Raw genomic sequence first — 8,687 nt, forward strand, 5'->3', positions numbered from 1 at the left:
GCAATCGACAGTTTCAATGCAATCCTTATCAAAATACCAATAGTATTTTTCACAGAACAGTAACAAATAATTCTAAACTTTATACGGAACCACAAAAGACCCCAAATAGACACAACAATCTTGAGAAAGAAGAACAAAACTGGAGGTATCAGGCTCCCTGGTTTCAAATTATATATATACATGCAGTAATCAAAACCTTATGGTACCGGCACAAAAACAGAAACATGGATCAATGGAACAGAACAGAGTGCCCAGAAATAAGCCCACACACATATGGTCAATTAATCTATGACAAAGGAGGCAGGAATATACAACAGAAAAAGACCATCTCTTCAATAAATTGTGTTAGGAAAACTAGATACCTACATGCAAAAGAATGAATGTGGACCACTTTCTTACACCATATACAAAGATAAACTGAGGGCTTCCCTGGTGGTGCAGTGGTTGAGAGTCTGCCTGCCGATGCAGGGGACACGGGTTCATGCCCCGGTCTGGAAAGATCTCACATGCCGCGGAGCGGCTGGGCCCATGAGCCATGGCCGCTGAGCCTGCGCGTCTGGAGCCTGTGCTCCGCAACGGGAGAGGCCACAACAGCGAGAGGCCCACGTACAGCAAAAAAAAATAAAAATAAATAAATAAACTGAAAGAGGATTAAAGATTTGTATGTAAAACATGAAACCATAAAACTACTAGAAGAAAGCATGAAAAAAAAAAAAGAAAGCATGGGCAGTACACTCTTTGATACTGGTCTTAGCAATATTTTGTGAATCTATCTCCTCAGGCAAGGGCAACAAAAGCAAAAATAAACAAATAGGACTACATCAAAAAAGCTTTTGCAAAGCAAAGAAAACCAGCAACAAACAAAGAGACAAATGACTGATGAGAGAAGATATTTGCAAATGATATGTCCAATAAGGAGTTAATACCAGAATATATAAAGAACTCATACAACTTAATATCAAAAAAAACTGAACCCCAATTTAAAAAATGGGCAGAGGAATTGAAGTCATTTCTTCAAAGAAGACATACAAATAGCCAACAGGCACATGAAAAAATGCTCGACATCACTAATCATCAGAGAAATGAAAATCAAAACCACAATGAAATATCACCTCACACCTGTCAGTATGGCTAGTATCAAAAAGACAACAAATAACAAGTGTTGGTGAGGATGTAGAGAAAAGGGAACTCTCGTGCACTGTCAGTGGGATTGTAAAGTGGTGCAGCCACTATAGAAAACAGTACGGAGGTTCCTCAAAAAAAGTAAAATAGAACTGCTATGAGATCCAGCAATTCCACTTCTGAGTATTTACCTGAAGAAAATGAAAATACTAATTTCAAAAGATATATGTACCCCTTATGTTCATTGCAGCATTATTTACAATAGTGAAGATATGATTGCTACCTGTATCCATTTATAGATGATTGGATAAAGAAGATGTTAGATAGATAGATTAGATTAGATAGATAGATAGATAGATAGATAGATAGATAGATAGAGAGAGAGATAATGAAATATTGCTCAGCTGTAGAAAAGAATTAAATCTTGCCATTTGTGACAACTGGGATGGACCTAGAGGGTATTATGCTAGGTGAAATAAGTCAGACAGAGAAAGACAAATACTATATGATTTCACGTGTATGTAGAATCTAAAACATACAAACAAACAAAACAAAACAAAATGGAATCAGAGTCAAAGATACAAAGAACAAACTAGTGGTTCCAAGAGAGGAGGAGGTTGAACAGATGGACGAAATAGGTAAAGAGGATTAAGAGGCACAAACTTCCAGTTATAAAATAAGTAAGTCATGGGAGTGTAATATACAGAATAGGTAATATAGTCAATAATATTGTAATAGCTCTAAATGGTGACAGACAATAAATAGATGTGTGGTAATCATCTTATAATGTATATGAATGTCAAATCACTATGTTGTACACTTGAAATAAATATAACATTGTATATGAATTATACTTCAATTAAAAAAGGATAAATTCTGTAAGACTAAAGGTAAAAACATAGTACATAAGCACTGTATTTTTGTTGATAAAGTTATTTCTCATGAGAGTGCAGGTCTAGTACTGCTATACTTGTGTAGTGAAATTGAACAGTTAAATAAATAGATGGGAGTCAGATTTCTCACTGCTGGCAAGGAAATTCATAAATAAGTAAGAGGAGGACTGAAAGATCCCTGTGGTAATGGAACAGAATTGAGACATCAGTTTGTACATGTTTTTAGCTTAATTAGACACAGATGTAGAAAGATTTTAATATATGTGTTTATACATAGGCTAATATACACATACATTTCCTTGCTTTGTCAGCTTAGAGTGTCTAAAAGGAAGAACATTCTGGTAGCAATAAGCACACTTAGCACCAAGATCTTGGTTTCTAATACTATTCTCCAATAAAAGGAACCATGGGCCTTTGGAGAAATGGCTGTTTTTAAGACTGAGGCAGGAATTATACATGATGAGCCTGGAGTATCTGGCACAAGTATTGCTTGTAGTGCTAGAGAGCAACAAAGTGCTAAAAAAACAGATCAAAACAAAACAAATACAAAAATGAATTGATGGAAATACGTCCAAGGGGTACAGAAGGATCCAACTAAAAGAGCACCCAATGGCCAAAGCTAGAAAACTTGAGCAGCAATATTAATAAAGAAGTATTGAATTATAACCCAAAGGATAAAATAAATATCTATTAGTTCATATTGATATAAATAAACAATTGAATAAGTAAACATGTGTGGAGAACAGACAAATCTCTCATGCAGAAGAATTCTAAACAACTTATGTAGATATCCTGCCCTCAAGGAGAGAGAATATAAACCCCCATTCCATAAATGTGAGCTGCACCAAGTTACCTCCTTCCAAAGAGTACAAAATGGAAAAGAGGAAAAACACAACCTCAGCCAGGTGATTAAGATTAGTATAAACAATGATCAATCATGTTGATAGTAAATACTCTTGACATGACATGATGAAGCAGAATTTTACCTCTGTGATCTTCCACCTTAAAATCCATAGTTCCAGTCTAATTAGAAGAAAAACGTCATAGAAATTACAATAGAGTAGTATTCTATAAAAATACCTGACCAGTCAAGCTCATCAAAAATATGGAAATTCTGAGATATGGTGACATACTAAAGATAGCCTAAAGAAAGCCTAAGAATAGCCTAAAGAAAACATGCAAATAAATGTAATACAGTATCCTGTTTAGGATCATGGAACAGAAAAAAGACGTTAGATAATCTGAAGAAAGTATGGTCTTTGATTAATAATAATGTATCAATATCAATCCATTAATTATAACAATATTATACTAATAAAAGTGTTAATAGAGAAAACTGGGTGCAAAATACATGGGAACCCTCTGTGTTACATTCTCGATTTTTCCGTAAATCTAAAACTGCTCTAAAAATAAATGTACTTTATAAAAAAACTGTGTCTAATGCTGTCAACCCCATTAGTTAATAGAATGCAGAGCTCTTTGAAGGCCTATGAAACCACAAGACAGAAGGCGTCTTAGTCCCTGACACCATGCAGGCATCCTGCGGGAACGCTGCCTGCAGACTTGTAATGATACACCACATTATTACATCAGCATGAAATAAATGCCTATTGTGTTATACCATGAAAACGCGGGCATTTATTTGTTCCAGCAGCTAGAATCCCCCGATGACACACAATCTTATTAGGATGTTCACTTTAATATGTTTGGCATTCTGTATGTGTGATTTTAGGTTGCAGATACTAAAAGGTAAGAAGATATCCAATAACTGGATAAATGTAGCTAGATGTAAAAGATGACAGTTAAAATTGGGGATTGATCTGATCTTTCAGAAAGTAAAATTAAGCCAGTTTTATAAGTTTGGCACTGTGTTAGTCACTAGGGATAGAGTGATGAACAGCAAAAGTATCTGCTCTTTGCATTAGGAGAGAAAAGTCATCTGGAAAGGAGAAGAATGTGGAAGGGGAGGGAGAGGAAAAGAGGAAAGGGAGGAAAGAAGCTGTGATGTTAGAAAAAAAGAACAAGGGCCCTGGGGGAATCTTAATACCGGTAATTGTTGAAAAGGAGAAAGAATGAAAGTAAAATTTAAAATTTTTTCAAGTTATTTCTTCCTCAAATTGCTGTGTCTATTTCAAAATGCAAAAGAAACGATGTCCTGAAGTGGAAGAACTTCTAAACAACATCAAGGAATGTTTAAATATTTAGATCCTTTGGATTTTTAGCACATGTTGGGATATCTATAACTTCCAGGAGGAAGATAAATGTTCAGTGGTAGTGTATGAGGAAAGAAAAGGAGAATAATTCATCTTTAATTTACATACGTGGGTCTCTCATAACAAAGGTTTTTCTTTTTGTTTGTTTGTTTGTTTTCGTTTTGCGGTATGTGGGCCTCTCACTGTTGTGGCCTCTCCCATTGCGGAGCACAGGCTCCGGACATACAGGCTCAACGGCCATGGCTTACGGGCCTAGCCGCTCCGCGGCATGTGGGATCTTCCCGGACCGGGGCACAAACCCGTGTCCCCTGAATCGACAGGCAGACTCTCAACCACTGCGCCACCAGGGAAGCCCAACAAAGGTTTTTAATATCTGTATTTCAACAGTCAAATAGTAAAAGGCCTACTACAAAGAATATGCCCTGTTTTATAAATCATTTTAAATAGGCATATTTTAGAATAATAAAATATAAATCATTTTTACACAGTTTTTTTCTGTTAATAGAAAAATAATTATTTCCTCTAATCAGAGCCATATTTTATATTGGGTGAACATGTAAAACAATTTGCCTGTAATATTTAATTAACTGGTAAAAGTTAGTTTGAGGAAATGACTTACCAACTTATTTAGAAAATCAGATTGTGACCAAAAAATAAGTTGAAAATTAAATGGTAACATATGTTTGTGTATAAAGAAAACTTTGATAAATGATAGGATTATTAATCAATATGTGGAAAATTAACTTTAATTCCCTCCCTGCATGAGCTTTTATTTTTTATGACCTGTTTCACTACATATGAAAGGTTGTATGTTTATAAAGACAACTTATTACGCATTCTTTATTTTATTTAATCTCTTAAGAGATATCTTAAAATGGAAACTCTTAAATTAAATGAAACTGTTCATGGAATTGTTAAAATGAAACATTAAAATACTAAAGTTTAGGTTTCTTAGGAACTTGTTCTAAGAAAGAAAAAAGCTGAGGGATCTTTTTTTTTTCTTTAAATCTCTCTTCTGAGGCCTAATACAGATAGTGTATCTGAATTAGTTCAGGTAAATTTTCAAGAAAAAGAGAAGAATGACCTTACACAATCAAGAAAATGAATAATTTTAAAAATTTATAAACTAAAATATGACAGTAATTTTCACAAGCAGTCAGGCACATTGCCCTTTTATATTACTAGGCCCAATGAATTATGAATGTTGGCTGGATAAAAAGCCTGAGGGTGACAACAGAGCCACATTTTGTCATCTGCACTTACAGAATGTCTACTGCCCTAGCTGGATTTCCAAATCTTACCATGATAACTGGCTGCTAAGGACTGGCTGCTAAGGAAATACAGGAGGAGTACTTCGAGGGTGGAGAAGATGAAATGCTAATTGCTAACCATGATAGTGAGTCTAAAGCATGTAGACACTAATCTTTTGATCTATGTGAGCAGCCAAGCTCAGCAAACTCCCACTGTCCTAACCAACGCGAACACAGAAAAGCAAAAATCAAAATGAAAAGGCAGTTTTCAAGTGCATACATCTCAGCTGCAGGAATTATGAGTGGGAAGAACAGGTGTTCTGAGAGATTCTACAGTGCTTTGGTTGCTAAGGAGACCACTTTCATCAGTTCAGAAAGGTTGATAACCTGGACTTTTGCTGCCAAACTGGTATCAACAAAGGCTGGAACTGATATAAACATGATACACAAATAAAAAAGACATGGGTAGTTTTAAAAATAATTCAATTATAAGGTTGCAGTGTACCTGGCAAAATACTTCTATATTAAACAAGAACAGTTGCATAATTGCTAAATAATTTGAAGTAGATTAATCTGAGCACATAATTCCAAAATTAAAGTATAAAAATAGAAGTTTATTTATGCCCATGATCTCATTAGAAACAATGTTAATGCAACTAATGACATACATGTTTCAGTAATTACATCAATGTGATGTTAATTATACAAACCAGAGAAAAGTGAGTACTAGATAATTTCATTAGACATTAATAAATACTAATTAGTTATTTCCTGGGCAAGCTGTGTATGATATGCATTTATGAATAATGTGATATAATTGGTATTTTAAGAGGCAAATATGATTAACATTGCATTGCCCCGATTTTTTTTTTTTTTGCGGTACGCGGGCCTCTCACTGTTGTGGCCTCTTCCGTTGCAGAGCACAGGCTCCGGACGCACAGGCTCAGCGGCCATGGCTCACGGGTCCAGCCACTCCGCGGCATGTGGGATCCTCCCAGGCCGGGGCATGAACCCGTGTCCCCTGCATCGGCAGGTGGACTCTCAACCACTGCGCCACCAGGGAAGCCCCGCCCCAAATATTTTTAATACAAATAACTGGCTTATAAAAGCATTACAGTTATCTGTTGAGCTGTTAAACTATCTCTTGATTGATGTAGTACCATTTTTTCTTTACAGCATCGAGTTACATAAAGTATGTATCTGAGAAATGAGAAAAAAAAGGAAATAGCAAGCAAGTATGAAAGAAAAATCTCTCTTCCTTCCTAGATTTGATTAGTGCAGGACTAGAAATATTCAACATTTAATATATAAGATCTTTCCATGTTTCATATTACTAAAAAATAATTAAAATCATGATCCATAAACTAATGTTTAGTAAAGACTGTACCTTTCAATTAGGTTCCTTTTATGATTATTCTTTAAAAGTTTCAAAATGATGAAAATAGCATGGTAACTTTACCTTTAAAATATCAAGGAATATTATAAAACCTTAATATTTGGAATCTAATAGCAAAGTATGATATATTCTATAATATTATGCAATCATTTAAAAAAGTTTAAATTAACAATTAAATTTTTCTCACTCCATTACATAAAAATAAAAAATTGAAGGTAGAAAGAGACATTACATTTTTCACTTTGCCATTTTCATCATAAAGCCATTTGTTTTAGAAATAGTTATATAATTTTGGCAAAGTTTGACAGAACTGGCACATCTGCAGATAATGGTACAATTTGATATTTATAAAGTAACAAGTTTTCTATAAATATATGTTTCTAGTTTCCATGGAATTTGAGTAATCACTAGAGCTGATCCGTATTTATCTTCTTTTACTGAAATCAAATAATGTTATTTATAGGGCTGTTTCTAAGGCTGTGACAATTAACTCTTTGATTAACCATTCTATAAAACTAATATACTTTTGACTATTTATAAAGTTAACACATATACTTTAAGACAAAATCTGCAAAAAATAATCCCAGATTTAATTTAAATGCTCAAGTGAATATTACTTAAGCTCTGGTGCTTTATTTTTTCTTTTTTCTTTTCCTTTGCTTAATTTTGGTTTACTAGCTGGTAAAATTAAAATACTAATGTAAGCTATTTTACAAGGTTGTAAGAATCAAATGAGTTAATACAAGTACAGTACTTAGAAATGTTCCTTGTGCATGTTTAAGTGTTACATAAATGTTTTCACTACAACATTTGCAAGCTCTGCAAAGGAAGGGATTTCTGAGAGTAACTGGCATATAGTAGGCATTTAAAAATATGTTAATTAAATTTGGAGTTCACAGATTATATCTTTTTTATTGGATCTTAGAATAGTAAATATGAAATAGGAACCCCACATTTTATATCAGTGGTCTTCAAACTGGAAAAGGTGCAACTCTCCATTTAAACAAGATTTTCCAAGGTGTATGTAGGTAAAGATAGTCATAGAGAATTAACTTTTAAATTGCCAACTACAGTAAATATTCCACATTACCAAAAAACAAGTCTGCCTTAGGTGGCTTTTGACATTTTAATATTTCTATTTTAAACAAAGAAGGTCTTCATTTCTCCTACTCCAATTAGTACCATAGCCTCTTCCCTTTGGTGTTATAAAAAATACTGTTTCATTGCTCAAATTGTTCCAGCTGTAGTCACTAGGAAATCCTTCAGGTTGACTCCTGTATTCTTCCAGTACCCCTTCTTCTTATTCTTCTCTTTCTTCTCCTTCTCTCCTTCTTTCCTCTTCTCCCCTTCCTCCCCTTCCTGCCTGCTTCTCTCTCCCTGTCCCCCTCCCCTTTCTCTTCCTGCCCCTCTTCTCCATCCCCCTCTCCTTTCTAATTATGTTCTTACTTTCTGGAACCAGAATATGTTCCAGACGTCTTGTATAATGTCTGCCTCAGTCCTAGAATCAACTATTTCTACAAGGAACCCTGGTTCCTTTTGCTGGACACTGGTGCTCAGAAACCAATGTAAAATATCAATGTTAACATTAGACGAAGAAAGTTAAGGGATATAAATGAACTCTTCATACTGTTTTGCAATTTTTATAAGAATTAAATTATTTTTAAATTAAAAAGGTTAAAAATATTAATGTTGACTGTAAAGAACAATTATCCAAAATTTAGACATAAAGCAAGAGGATGAATGGATGAGCTTACAACATCATATTGGAGCACAGGCCTTCACAAGGATAATTTGTTCCTGGAAAAATGTATCT

Source organism: Phocoena sinus, chromosome 3, assembly GCF_008692025.1.
Source record: "Phocoena sinus isolate mPhoSin1 chromosome 3, mPhoSin1.pri, whole genome shotgun sequence".
NCBI classification, from domain to species: Eukaryota; Metazoa; Chordata; class Mammalia; order Artiodactyla; family Phocoenidae; genus Phocoena; species Phocoena sinus.